The 15261-nt window shown below is 40.9% G+C and overlaps 1 long non-coding RNA gene across 1 annotated transcript; it reads left to right on the top strand.

Annotated features, from left to right (window-relative positions):
* Window positions 1-937: 937 nt before the first annotated feature.
* LOC119733217 lies at window positions 938-14851 on the top strand. Its single transcript, XR_005271711.1, has 3 exons — window positions 938-997; window positions 8940-9105; window positions 14813-14851. It is a non-coding gene; the product is annotated as an uncharacterized LOC119733217 (long non-coding RNA).
* The last annotated feature ends 410 nt before the right edge of the window (window positions 14852-15261 follow it).

A 15261-nucleotide genomic window follows, 5' to 3' on the forward strand; every position in this document is an offset into this window, starting at 1 on the left:
TGGAAGTGGCCAGGAATCGCCTCAGATTGCACCACAGAGCATCTTAAATCCAAATTTTTCGGGGCCCTTAAGCGGGCCCCGTACCCCATGCCGTAGGGGCTTCGCGCTCACAGGTCCTGGACCCTTCATTACAATTCTAGGCCCCCCCCCCGGCAAATGGCAGTCTGAATCCGCCCCTGTGACCAGAGCACATTTGTGTCCTGTATCTGGAGTTTGGCCTTAGGGGTGGGGGCGGTTTACACAAAGAATTAGATTCCCAACGGATGAGAATCATGAGATCCAGGGGACGAAGCTGAGTAATTTTAGCCAATTACTAGAACAGATCCTAGCACTTCCGCAGCCCATGTCACTTTTTTTCTTGAATTTCTTCTTTTTGTTTTGTTTAAATGCTGTTGAGGGAGGGGACTGCCCACATTGACCCCTTTACTCATATGTTCATCATATAGGCCTACTCTAAAGACACAGAACATGTTTTTTTTTCTTTGATTTACTATGTTTGGCGCCAACACAAACTCCCGACTTTTATTTTAGCGTTAAGTTTAGCCCACTGATACTATCTTTTATTTCTGGCGCCAACACAATTCACCATCTTCATGAGCGTCATAAATGATGACATCCAATTTTGAAACACCCCCCTTGAAAAAATCCTGCGTACGCCACTGGACTCTGCTATTATGTTCATGCACAAATGAGTTCTGGTAGCAGGGCTTTGCTTTGTAGAGTTAATTCAATGCTTTCTTTCCCCTTTTGAGCCCTGGCACGAATACAGCTCAATAATTCAAATGTTTCCTTTTGTTATTTGAATCCTTTCAGCAAAGTGAGGACCACTGACTGATGAGGGAATTGCTCTACTGAGATGAGGTTGAGCCTGCCTCAAGACATCGTCAGGGCTCCGACAGCCTCATCAAACAGAAACCCGAGGAACCGGAAGCAGGGAGGAGGACCGACAGATGAACGGATGACCTGCTTGCTGGGCTACCCATTACTGATTCTTGAGGTTAGTTTTTAGTTACATGTACTTAAAGAATAAGCAGAAACAAGTAATCAAAATAGGTGATCTGGCGCTCTTCTATGTTCTCCCACAAATAAAGAGTGCTGGTAGTGGGGCACTGATTTGTGGGGTTAATTCGAACATTTCTTCCCCCCCCCCCCCACCTCTTGCTCTACCTTTCAGATATTTCTTAATAATGATAACCCAGTCAAAACCTAGAAAACTCAGAGTCATTGTGAAGATGTACCCTGGAGGAATGCTATCAGTCAAAACCTAGAAAACTCAGAGTCATTGTGAAGAATGATTTGATATTTTATAATGAGGATTTAAACGTACATACAGACTGGACATTTGTCACAAAATGTCTCTCCCTGTTTATACATTACCCTAATCACATCATAAATTTGAAGCCATTTTGAAAACTGATATTCTCGTTTGACAACAATGTAAAATGGCTTAATAATGTAACTGGAAGTGCCTATTAGAAACTGAATTTGTCCTAAGCACCCTTTTCCTAGCAGTGAAAAAAAGAGAAAAAATACTAGCTCATCTTTTACCTTTATATGCAACATCCATAAACTTATGTACTTGGCCCATTAGAACCCTCCGATGCAAACATGCACACTCAGCCATGCTGTTACTCGGGTCAAAATCAGTCAAGTGACCGTTTTTTGACCCGATGGCATTGTATGCATTGAACTACATTATTGACCCGTTTTGACTGCTTAAGTAACTGGCCATGAGAATGACTTGACCAACTGTGACCCGTAGAACAGTTGTTGATAATGAATATTTGCTGACTGTTATTGTCTCGTTAAAGTACTGTCATAGTCAGTAAGTTGCTGGTATTGACTGTTTGAAACATGATCCCTGTCAAAACAGCTGTGGGTGCTAAATTGCTGTTGACTGTTTTTGACTTGACAGTCCTTCTGATTTGAAAATTACCGGCGTGTGGAAAAAGGCACACCTGGACTTTTCTAGGTGTGTATTTTTTCTAGGTGTGTGATTTTCTAGGTGTGTGATCTTTGGTCCAGGGAAATTCAGGCATGCAATTGTTCACACTTCGCGGGAAGCTTTTAGGTGTGCGATGGTGTGGGGGTGTGATCGCACACCTCAAATCAGAAGGACTGACTTGACAAAGTGCTGTCAGCCCGATGCAGTGTTGCCAGTGTTGTAGTCGAGTACTTTTTTCTGAGTACCGAGTACTGCCGAGTACTCAGGGATGTGATTTTCCGTTTTTTCCCGGAAATCTGTTTTTTTTGGGGGTTCAAAAGTCCACCAACGTGAATTGTGTGAATCCGTTGAGAAAGTAGGGGGGTAGAATGTGCTAATTAATTATTCATAATGAGTTTTGCTTGCCGAAATATCCGAATTTACTTACGGACATGACTTCGTTGATCGATACGCATGCACATATTGAATAACCAATGCGAGAACGAGGTTGAAGACCATGCGTTGCAGTTAGCGCGATCATGTGATTTTTCGCTCGGGTCCGAGGTTGTGATTATTTAGGTCTAGTTCCTATGTCGGTACCCAAGATGCACGTGTTGCGCTGGTCAGGTGTACAGACAAATATTGCTCAGCGTGCACAACAGCATACAGTACAGTGCAATCGTGTGGATTATGCACGTTGTTTCATGTGCGTCGAGTGTTTGTGTACGCTGCGTGTAGGGATGCATCCAACATGGCTGCGCCCAACAAGTCGATAGTGTCGCACGGAGATAAATCAGTGCGAGTGCTTGATAAAGAAGTGAAAAATAAGTTCCGGTGGGAATGGTTTCGGGGCCATAGTGTAGAAACATTACTTGTTCATCTGTCCGCGACCACATCCTACGACAGATGGATGTTGGCAAAGTAATGGCGCTTGTGCTTCTCGATCTGTCATCAGCATTTGACACCATAGATCACGCCATCCTGATCAGTCGCTTGCACTCTTTGGGAGTGCACGATGCAGCCTTGCAGTGGTTTGACTCATACCTTGCAGACCGGCAACAGTCTGTTAACTTCAATGGAGTATTATCTGCCCTACCTCCCTTGACTGTGGTGTTCCTCAAGGATCTGTTGGTGGTCCGATGTTATTCACCATCTACATTTTACCACTCCACCAGATCATCCAGAAACACAACCTTCAATATCACTGCTATGCTGATGACATACAGCTGTATCAATCCTTCAATCCATCTCAACCCAATGCTGTGTCTGCCCTGGAGAATCTTGAGGCTTGCATTGATGAGATCAAGACATGGATGATGACAAACAGTCTCAAATTGAATGACAACAAGTCTGAATGTATCCTGTGTGGCTCAAAATAACAACTCGCCAAGTTCAATATCACCAGCATTAGGATTGGAGATTGCCACATCCATCCTTCCACCAAGTGTCGCAACCTAGGTGTCACTTTTGACCCCCACATCGCTTTCAAGTCACTACAAGGAACTTCACCGGACTATATAACGGACATTATCTCGAAATATCAGCCGTCACGTAGTCTTCGTTCGGCCGGAGCGCTACAGCTTACTGTTCCCCGCACCAATCACTCTTGGGGAGACCGGTCTTTCTCAAGCGCCGCTCCCGAACTCTGGAACAATCTACCCCTTGAAATTCGCCAGTCATCATCATTGTCTGTATTTAAATCTTCTGTGAACACTCATATGTTTACCTCACGTTTTTGTGTTTAATGAGTTGATGTTTATTACTCCTGTCACTAATTTCTGTTATTCAAATTTAACTTAATTTATACTGTAATTGTTTTGTATGTATTGTGCGCCATGAGCGTCTTGCTTGGCGGATATCGGCGCCTTATAAATGTTCATTATTATTATTATTATTACTCTTTCCAAACATGTGTCCAGTGACACATTTTTGGAAATGTCTGTGAATTGGTCCCCCCCCATGCATTGCTATTTGTACTTGGTTTGCATTAGGGCTTGCTCAATGACGTCCAAATCTGTAGGAGAGCTGTAACTGCGTATTTTACGCAATATATCATGCATTGCGCAGTGTTGAAAATGTTCCAAACATGTGCGCTTATTGCTTGAAATGTTTTTCGAATGTCGACGTGGCCGATGCCCGTTATGCAATTGGATGCTCAGTATGTTGATGCACGCGGCTGGTCTGTAGGAAATGACGTCATTTTACAAGACCTATTGGGGAATGCACAAATGGGTGACAACCTTCTCACATGCTGCCAATTTCCAAACGTTTGTCAAGTGACACATTTTTGGAAATTTCTGTGAATCCGCCCTTCCCCCATGCATTCTAATTTGTAATTGGTTGCAATTGGGGGATCCACGAATGAGTGACAACCTTGCATGAAGTCAATTTCCAAACATGTGTCAAGAGGCACATTTGTGGACATTTCTGTTTATCTGCCCCCCCCCCCATGTGTTCTAATCCCCCCCCCAAAAAAATGTGTCAAGCGACACATATTTGGAAATTTCTGTAAATCCCCCCATGTGCTCTAATTTGTACTTGGTTTGCATTCGGGGGATTTACAAATGAGTGAAAACCTTCTCACATGCTATCAGCTTCCAAACGTGTGTCAAGTGACACATTTTTGGAAATTTCTGTGAATCCTCCTACTCCTCTATGTGTTCTAATTTGTACTTAATTCACCTTCTGGCATGCTGTCAATTTGCAAAAAACAAAATAAGGTCCTTTCCAAAGATGTGTCAAGTTCCATTTTTGGAAATTTCTGTGAAACTGCCACCTCCCGAATGCGTTCCAATTTGTACTTAGTTTGCAATTGGGGAATCCTCGAATGGTTGACAACTTTCTGCCACGCTCTCAATTGGAAGAAAACAAAAGAAGATCATTTCCAAAGATTTGTCATGTGACACAGTTTTGGAAATTTTTGTAAATCCCCCAATGCGTTGTTACAATTTGGGAAGCCACAAATGAATGACAACCTTCTCGCATACCTTCTTGCGTGTCAAGTGACACATTTTTGAAACTTTCTGTGAATTGGCTCCTCTCCCATGCTTCTAATTTGTACTTGGTTTGCAATTTGGGAATCCACGAATGGGTCCAAACCTTGCATGCTGTTAATTTCCATAGATGTTCATAGGAGTTATTAATGAAAATTCTGTGAATCTGGCCCCCTTCCCCATTGTGTCAATGGAAATTTCTGTAAATCCCCCGATATGTTCTAATTTTTGTATTTAGTTTGTTATCCACGAATGGTTGACAACTTTCTGACATGCTGTCAATTTGAAGAAAAGAAAAGATCATTTCCAAAGATGTGTCATGTGACACATTTTTGGAAATTTCTGTAAATCCCCCCTCCCCATGCACTCTAATTGCACTTGGTTTGCAATTTGGGAATGCACAAATGGGTGACAACCTTTTCGCATTCTATCAATTTCCAAACATGTGTCAAGTGATACATTTTTTTAAATTTCTGTGATTCCCCCCCCCCCCCCCCTTAAATGTGTTCTAATTGAGTGGTCGGGCAATAAAATCTAATAGGCCCCAGGCCTCTCTTGATATTCCTCGATGAAATCCGACTCAGCAGCCTGACTCCAAATATATCTCAAGATCCCCTGACTCCTGTCAGAGTCTTAATAATTAAAGATATCAGCTACAACTGATGTAAATCACAGTTACTAACTGTCTAGATATCCGCTCTCCGACTCTGGCTCCCCAAAGTTTTTCTCCCGAAAACTTTGCTCCCCAAAACTTTGCTGCCCAGCTCAGCTCAGCTCCCCAATTTCATCAAGTTGGCTCCCCCCAACTCAAGTTGTAAAGATGACATATTCTCTAAGTATCTCAGCTCCCCAAACTGGCCAAAGCACTATGTGTAAATACAGTTAGAGATCAGCAGTAGAGTTCGCAGCTAGCAGTAGACCAACACCCATCAAAGAACCGTACCCAGAATGAACAAAACCTGCCCTATTTATACCCTATTGGCCCAGTGCGAAAATCAAAAGTACGCGATAGTAAATAGGCCACACCCATTTTGTAAAAATCACAGTATACTGAATTCACATAGCGATAGTTTCCCCTCAATTTCTCCACAATTATACAGCAAAATATTACACAAAAAGGCTTAAATTAATCTTCAAGACATTCCTTACAGTAAATCTGTTGTAAACGTGTGAATAAATTATACAGAATCCCCCAAATGCTCACTTTTACAAGTAGTAAATGAATGTAAACAAACCTTAAAGGGAAAATACAACATTTGCAAACATCAAAAAATAAAACTACCAAATCATTTTGAAATACCTTGCTGGACTGTTAGTGAATGACAGTGTAAAGCATCCTGTAAAATCATGGCACCTGGTATACTGCCATTTTCAAGAAAAGTGGTATTCTTGTATCAATTTCCAACGCTGGTCGGCTGACCAGCGTTGGAAAAAACTGGCTTTTTTCCAAATACTGGCCCCAATTGACCATCGCACTTGTTTGCAATCAATTACACACCTATAAACGGGTACAAGCCAGCTAGACTGGTTCTCTGACCTTATAATTCCCCAATGTATGTAAACTGCTCTGTTTCTTCTTATATGGAGTCAGGAACCAGACTACAGGAAAATGATTGTTTTTCTTGGTTTTTATAGCATTTTTGAACCCAAAACCTCAAAAGGTCAGTGTAACTATATTTGCTATATTTTTCCAAACCCCCCAATTCCATTCATTTCTGAAAATTACAGCAAAAGCAAATGATGTATATTCCCTCTAAGTTCATTGAAGAAAATTTAGTGATGTCACAGATATGGATAATCATGAGACAGTCACTGACTTACCCAACCTTGTTCCCATGGGTACGAGATCTTGCTGCGCCATGTTGCTTCCCATCATGCCTTGCGCGATCTTAACCCCTGGAATTGTGTAATTTAAATTTATCAAAATATGGCACATAATACGGTAATTAGGCAGAAGTTTATCCGTTTGACGTGCCGACGCCATCTTTAAAATGTTAAAAATTGTGATTTTAAAGAATCCATCCTTTCAAACATAAGGTTTGGACATTGCGTTATTTAGCAAAGATTTGTATTAAATGTATCAATCTTCGAAATGCGTGCGCAGTACGCTCTGAAAAGCCAGTCAGCATCATTTATGTGTACATCACGGCCAGGGGTTAGTGAAGGAATGCGCACGCGCCCATGGAGTCGAGCTTGTGACTTACCAGACGAAATCTGACAGAAAAGTCATCAAAACTTGCCCAACTTTCAAAGTTGATTCAAATTAGACAACTTCACATCTAAAGAAGCTACATAATTATTTAGTAAAACGTTCTAATAATATAAATTACTTTTTAGAAGTCTCAGTTTGCTAGAAATAATTTTAGAACTTTCAGCCAATCAGAAACGTTTTAAGCGCTGCTCAAATGGCAGCCATGTTGGATTTTACCATCACGCTATTTATAGCACAGCTGACATGTGTAAACAAACACGTGAGTGTACACACAGAATTTCGGCAGGAAAATACTCAAAACTACCTAGAAATAATACCTGAAAAGACAACCGGAATTTTCTAGACAAAAAAGCCAGATCTCTAGGAGGATATAGGTAAGACTTAGAGTAATAAAACTGAAGTAAAAAGTGGGATTTGGGGGCATTTTCATCACAGTATGATCCAGAAACCTAGTGTGAACTTGTACCATGTTACGAAGATGTTCTAAATTTTGTTACGTCATCATGACGTCATCAAGTATCAAGTTACAAGCAATTTCAGGGCAAATTCTGACAAAATAGTTTGCGCTGTATCTTTTGAACTACATAGAGTATCGTGTTCGTTTTTTCGTGAGGTTGTAGACTATGCCGTGAGAAACATTTCTTGTTCCAGACACAAAACCGCTTGACCTTCACTTCCGGTGTTACCGGAAGTGCAATAAAAACCGAATGCAAGTCAAAAGTGGAAGCATTTTACTACACACATATTATGAAAGTGAGGAATACCAGACACAAAAAAAGTGTGATGACGTCATCATCCGAAAGGGCGCCCCCTAGTGGCACATCAAATAGAGTTTTCTAAAATTTTTGAATTTGAAAAGGATCATATTTTTAATTTAATTCTATCATTTGATCCCTGTCATATCTTCGTAGTCCAAGTAATGATATCCATTACAATGTTCACGTTTGGATAACTCTAATGCTGTGACGTCATCAAACCGGAAGTTAGGTGTTATTAATACAAAAGATTATATTTCCTATATTTTCATACGTTATTTTCACTTCAAAATGAAAATGTATCCTCTCCGAACTTTAGTGAACAGTATTCACTAACCGCTTTTGAATGATGATGTCATCAAATCAGAAATAACTTTTTTGCGCACATAGAATGTTTACTGAAATTTATCACACTATTAAAGATACATTTTTTAACATAATCATTGATTGTACTGGAAGGGAATTAATTTCGTGAACCTTTGTTCTACATAGACATATATTCCTACCTTAACTGGGCAGTGTATAACAGTTCAGTTTGTTCTTGGTTTTCAATTGGAGAATCCACAAATGGGTGAAACCGGCTGAATGAGAATCATGTCCCAAATGCTGATTTGGGGAATGTGTCATGAGAGGGCGCAATTCAAAATATGACTCGACAACTTTGGCATTTGAGATTCAGAATATTTTGGTAATGTTTGTTCAGTTTTCTCAAAATATAGAGCATTCATAGAGCCAAAACTTCATCAGGTTAGTTATTAAGCATCCTTGTTTAGATTTTGAGCACTAGTTTGCTGGTTGAAATGAAATTAAAAAAAATCACAAAATACACGTTTTAATTGCCAAACACGCTTTCAAGAACACGCTGCAAGAAACAGCTGTCGTATTGCAACTCGTTGTAACTTATTTTCAACTGTTGCCGTAGCTTCCACTGTAGAAACACGATGTAAAAAAACAGAATTCAATTTATTGCCTTCAAGAGAGAACTGCACAAAGATAGAAAATGTTTCATTTCCTTATGAACTGTTATTCCTGTTTTGTTATTTTTGCTCAAACAGCTGATCGAAATCAACCAGTCTGAGTTAGTTCTCTTGGTTGGGGAGTTATTTGGGTGGTAACGAAGCAGTGGACCAGGCAATCAATCGAGCACACCATTGAGACATGGATCAACCTCCACTGATTGACGGAGTAGTGCTGAATAAGATTGACACCATTGATGATAAAGTAAGTAGCAAGTTTATGTTCTGCATAGGCTTTGACCTTGGTTTGATTCCTCTTTTGTTCCATGGTGTAGCCTTAGTTATCCTTGAATGAATTGAAAAGTTTTTGGTTCATATCCTCTGCTTGATCCTCTGTTCTATTGACCCTGAGTCTTTGTACCCCCAGGTGACGATAACGTGACGCCATGTCCAGTCATGCAATGTCAATTCAGTTTGAGAGGTAGTCTGGTAAAAAAGGATGGTTGAATTGTGACATTACACTTTTTAACAAAGTTAAGAATGTGATGATAGAATCTCAGAAAGTTGACTGGATATCGCCGCTAGGCATCATCATGCAGTTTGACTTCTCGTTGGTGCCGTGCAAGCGTGAAATTAAGGTTGTAATGAAAGATGTTTTCCTAGGGATATCTTAAATTGGGACGATGATGTTTGATAAATAAGATCATTCGGGAGCTCGTTTCAGTCTTCAATCGTCTTTGGGAACAAACTTTTGTGGTATGCTTGTGTGCGGCATTGCAAGGAAGCGTAGGGCTGATTATGTCTATTTCTTTGTTGTCGTTCTTCTGGGGTGATGTAATAAGGGATGTTAAGGGCAATTTCTTCATGGATGGAGCGGTAAAGCATAGTGACCCTGCTGACTGTTCTGCAGTGTTGGATGCATGGGCTCACAAAACCAAGTGTTGTATTAGCTCTGCTTGCTATTTGATTGATGTGAAGAGACCATGACAAATCTTTTTGAATTTCAACTCCAAGGTATGGATGGTTGGGTACAACAGAAAGGTTGGCATACATCAATCTGTAGATATTATCATGATGATTTTTGCTTCTTGTCATATGTAGGGTGTGACATTTCTGTGGCGTAAATGACATCTGTCATTGATGAGACCAGCTCGGAAGGCTATCCAGATCTTTTTGGAGTTGTTGTTGGTCATTGAAGTTAGCAATGCGTCGGAATAGTAGGCAGTCATCAGCAAATAACTTGATTTTGGTGTCTTTGCTAATGTTGTCACCAGTGTCATTGATGTAGAGTAGAAACATCAAAGGGCCTAGTACGGTGCCCTGGGGGACTCCTGATGTAGGGTCTGATGTTTCTCCATGTACAACTACTTGTTGGGTTCTGTTGGTTAACCATGTTCTGATCCATGTCAAGGTGTTACCTCTAATCCCGTAGTGTTCTATTTTATGAAGTAATCTCTCATGGGCTACAGTGTCGAATGCTTTGCTGAAGTCAAGCACCTGCACATCTATCTGAGCTTTGTTATTTTGATCTCGGTGTCGATGGATTTCTTCCATGGTGTTTATGAGTTGGGTTTCACACAAGTGATTAAAGATATGTTCCAGTAATTTGCAGGCTACCCACATGAGGGAAACTGGTCTGTAGTTGCTTGGTGATGATTGGCCCCTCTTTTTGTATCCAAGGATTTGATGACTGTCACAAACCAGGTTCGACTTAAGAAAAAGTTTTGGTTTCTGGGACACGTCACTTTTTAATGAATATTAATTATAAAGAAACAAAATTGCGCCCTCTTGCGACAATGACAGTTTTGTTTGGATCAAAGTTGGTAAGTGGCTGGTATTGTCAAACAGCTGTGGCTACTGTGTGGCTGTTGATTGTTGTATTGACCTGATAAAGTATTGTCTGCAAGTGGCTGGCATTGCCAAACAGCTGTGGCTACTGTGTGGCTGTTAATTGTTGTATTGACCTGATAAAGTATTGTCTGCAAGTGGCTGGCATTGCCAAACAGCTGTGGCTACTTCGTGGCTGTTGATTGTTGTATTGACCTTATAAAGTATTGTATGCAAGTGGCAGGCATTGCCAAACAGCTGTGGCTACTGTTTGGCTGTTGATTGTTGTATTGACCTGATAAAGTATTGTCTGCAAGTGGCAGGCATTGTCAAACAGCTGTGGCTACTGTGTGGTTGTCGATTGTTGTATTGACTTGATAAAGTATTGTCTGCAAGTGGCTACTGTGTGGCTGTTGATTGTTGTATTGACCTGATAAAGTATTGTCTGCAAGTGGCTGGCATTGCCAAACAGCTGTAGCTACTGTGTGGCTGTTGATTGTTGTATTGACCTGATAAAGTATTGTCTGCAAGTGACAGGCATTGTCAAACAGCTGTGGCTACTGTGTTGCTGTTGATTGTTGTATTGACTTGATAAAGTATTGTCTGCAAGTGGCTACTGTGTGGCTGTTGATTGTTGTATTGACCTGATAAAGTATTGTCTGCAAGTGACAGGCATTGTCAAACAGCTGTGGCTACTGTGTTGCTGTTGATTGTTGTATTGACTTGATAAAGTATTGTCTGCAAGTGGCTACTGTGTGGCTGTTGATTGTTGTATTGACCTGATAAAGTATTGTCTGCAAGTGGCTGGCATTGTCAAACAGCTGTCGCTACAGTGTTGCTGTTGATTGTTGTATTGACCTGATAAAGTATTGTCTGCAAGTGGCAGGCATTGTCAAACAGCTGTGGCTACTGTGTTACTGTTGATTGTTGTATTGACCTGATAAAGTATTGTCTGTAAGTGGCTGGCATTGCCAAACAGCTGTGGCTACTGTGTGGCTGTTGATTGTTGTATTGACCTGATAAAGTATTGTCTGTAAGTGGCTGGCATTGTCAAACATCTGTGGCTACTGTGTGGCTGTTGATTGTTGTATTGACCTGATAAAGTATTGTCTGTAAGTGGCTGGCATTGTCAAACAGCTATGGCTACTGTGTGGTTGTTGATTATTGTATTGACCTGATAAAGTATTGTCTGCAAGTGGCTGGCATTGTCAAACACCTGTGGCTACTGTGTGGCTGTTGATTGCATATGGAGAACTAGGGAGCATTTGCTCACTCGCCTCTAGTGCAGCTCTGTTTACGTGGGAAGACTGGCTCATATCTAGGCACTCTCAGCAAACTTTCGTTAATACGCGGAAAGTATGTTGGTTAAACTTACTTCCTCGCATCGCATCATAAAATATAGGTTGTCCTCTTTCAAATGAATATAATTTCTTCATGGTTAAAGGTGAATAATTATGTGCACTTTTTCATTGAAAAACTGGTAACTCAGTGAAAATTTCGCGTTTCCTATGGAGGTCACCGTGACGGCACATTTCCCCGATTTCTGAGGGTGCGGGTTTACTTCTTCGAACAGCACACGTGTGAATTCGGTTGCATACAATTACCTCGCACGGTTTCTAGAAGATAACACAATAAGCTTTCCATTCATGTAACAACCGTTTTGATTGGTTGAGAAGAACAAGGGGCACTTTTCTTGTCAAATCAGACATCGCTTTTGTTGCGAGGATCGACCTGCTGTTTATGTATAGTCCGGTCAACGCAATGGGGCTGTGCAGGTCGCCGGGTCAATGCACCGTTGTGTGTGACCGCAGAGCATGCAGGGCTTTGATTTTCTGCACATATGGGTGGCAAAGTTCTCCATATGTGTATTGACCTGATAAAGTATTGTCTGCAAGTGGCAGGCATTGTCAAACACCGATTCGAAACGAGATGTAGAAGGCACACTTCAAGTAAGACACAAGAGGGCTCTATTTAAATAGAAATATGCCATTTTCATTACTGATGGCTCAAAACCCCTATACCAAACGATTGCTATTATGAACATTTTCTGTAGATCTTGCGATGTTCGTTATAGTGGCATTCCACTGTAGCGCAATATTTCAACACCCTTTAACGATAGCAATTTCATCGCAATTGACAGAAATTCCCTCTTTGCCCAGGTTCAGTGGTGCAAGGTTGTACGAATATTAACAATAGGTAATTTTCAAAAGCTCTTACATTATTATTATTATTATTATTACTATTTAATGGTTTATTTCAAAAAACATCATATCGCAGCCTCGCGGCCGAATTGCACAATGTTTTACATGATTCACAAATATTGTTAAAAGACAATGCTTACATACAAATAAGAAACACGGAACTATGACACATAACAGTAAAAAGCACTTAATAAATATTACATTTAAGGGAAAAAAAATACATAATCAGCCCTTTAGCTAAAATTTTAATTTTTTTGATAAAATTCAATTTAAAGAATCAGTTTTGTAATTACCCGTAAATATAAAGTGAAAAAGTAAAAGAGTTGTATTGGAACATGACATATGCATTAAAAATATAAAAGTTATACAGTGAGATACAAGAGTCTGAGACTGGTCAATTACTAAGCTGTTGCTACTCAATAGAGATAGATATTACTTCGCATTATAAAGTCTTATCAAAGATGGTATTGGGCTGTTTCTCATTCTTGTTGTTCTACAGCGAGGCTCTGGAATTTTTTTAAGTATGTCTTAACTGTCTTGCGTTTTCCGCAGATGGAAGAAAGAAAATTCTGAAGCTGATTTGAATGGGTTATTGTCTTTTGCATGAACGAAGTACACAATGATACTCGCCTTTCTTCTAAGTTTTTCATACCTAGCACATTTTTTGAGTTCTCATAACTTATAAAACGTCTGCCAAGAAAAGCTCGTTTTTGGATTGACTCAAGAGCTAAGCACTGCTTGTTGGTGAGACCACTACTCCAGACTGGAGCCCCATATTCCAAGATGGGGCGAATATAAGAACAGTTCACTGTCAACAAGTCATTGTCGGGCAGACGATGACGTTTGAGGACACGTAGCATATGTAATTTTCTATTTGCTCTCTTAACAAGATCAACTACGTGTGATTCCCATTTCAGGTCATTTTGAATTAGAATGCCGAGTAATTTAAGAACATTAACACACTGCAACGTATGGCCATTAATGCTAATTTCATTAATTACTGCAAGATTCCGTGAGAAATTAATTTGCATTACACAACATTTAGCAGGATTCACTTTCATGTTATTGTCACTCGACCACTTTACAATATGTGTAACCGCATCTTCCATTCGAGATTGCTGGTCTGTGCTCCAGGTTTCAATTAGCGTCATGTCATCAACGTATTTATAGGCATCGATACCGTCTAGTGCACATGCATCGTTTATCATTGCGAGAAAAATAATAGGGTCCAAACATGTTCCCTGCGGTACTCCAGCATGTAGCACAGACCAGTTGGACATATGCGATCTATACCTTACACGTTGTTGCCGCGATACAAGGAAGTTTGTTATCCATGGGATCAGACTTTCTGGCACTCCTAATTTCAATAACTTTGAAACAGCAATGGAGTGGTCTATGCGATCGAATGCCTTCGAGAAATCTCTGACAAGCAGAGTTGATGTAGATTTAGACTTCTCTGCATTCAGAAATACATTGTGTAGAATGTTTATTATGCAGTGTGAACCCACGTTAAAGCAACAACCCACGTTAAAGCAACAACATCTCCAATGTACCTCTTTTCAATGCACATTGCACATCAACGGCACTTTCTTTGGACAGCTGAGAGTCCACCACTCATGCAGCAAATGTTGTCCATCATTTTGAAATCAATGATGCTCTGCCATCTGTGACCGAAGAGATTTCAATAAGATATCACTCAAAAGCAAATGAACTACCCCTAAAGATGGGCCACTTGGACATTTTTGAAGATCCTAACCTTTACATATTATCCCATCGTTTTTCGAATGACCATTTTCTTGATGCATCCTGTTCATATGTATTGCAACCGTTAACTGACTTAAATTGTGTTCCAGATACATTTTTTCGTTCAGTTCTTCTTTTAACTCAAACATATTCTGAATCCACATCGCCCCCCATTAATGGATCTTTCTCACTCTTCAACAGTGAACAACTTTATTTACCGTGTGGGACGTCATCCCACCTCATGAATGGACTCCACCGTGACTACGCTTCTTGAGAGGTTGATATTAGCAGTGTTTGCAACAGACTCTAAGGCCTGGATCTCGATTGGATTGAACACTTGAACACTTGAACATTTGACCCAAGTTGACAACACCAAGGCCTTGACCCAATGGTGCGGACCCACGGAATTGGCCTGAGTCTTTAGCCAACGGCCATGCCCCGAGTAAGTGGCGGCCCACGGAATTGGCCCGAGTCGGCGGCCCACGGCAAACCCCCGAGGTGCCGGCCCTCGGAACGGGCCCGAGTCGTCCATCGGCTCACGGCCTTTCGCCGGGGTGTCGTCCCACGGACTTGCTCGAGTCGTCGGCCCACGGCCTTGTGCCGGGGTGTCGTCCCACGGACTGGCCCGAGTCATCGACCATGCCTTGACC

Source organism: Patiria miniata, unplaced genomic scaffold (genome assembly GCF_015706575.1).
Source record: "Patiria miniata isolate m_02_andy unplaced genomic scaffold, ASM1570657v1 HiC_scaffold_25, whole genome shotgun sequence".
Lineage (NCBI taxonomy): Eukaryota > Metazoa > Echinodermata > Asteroidea > Valvatida > Asterinidae > Patiria > Patiria miniata.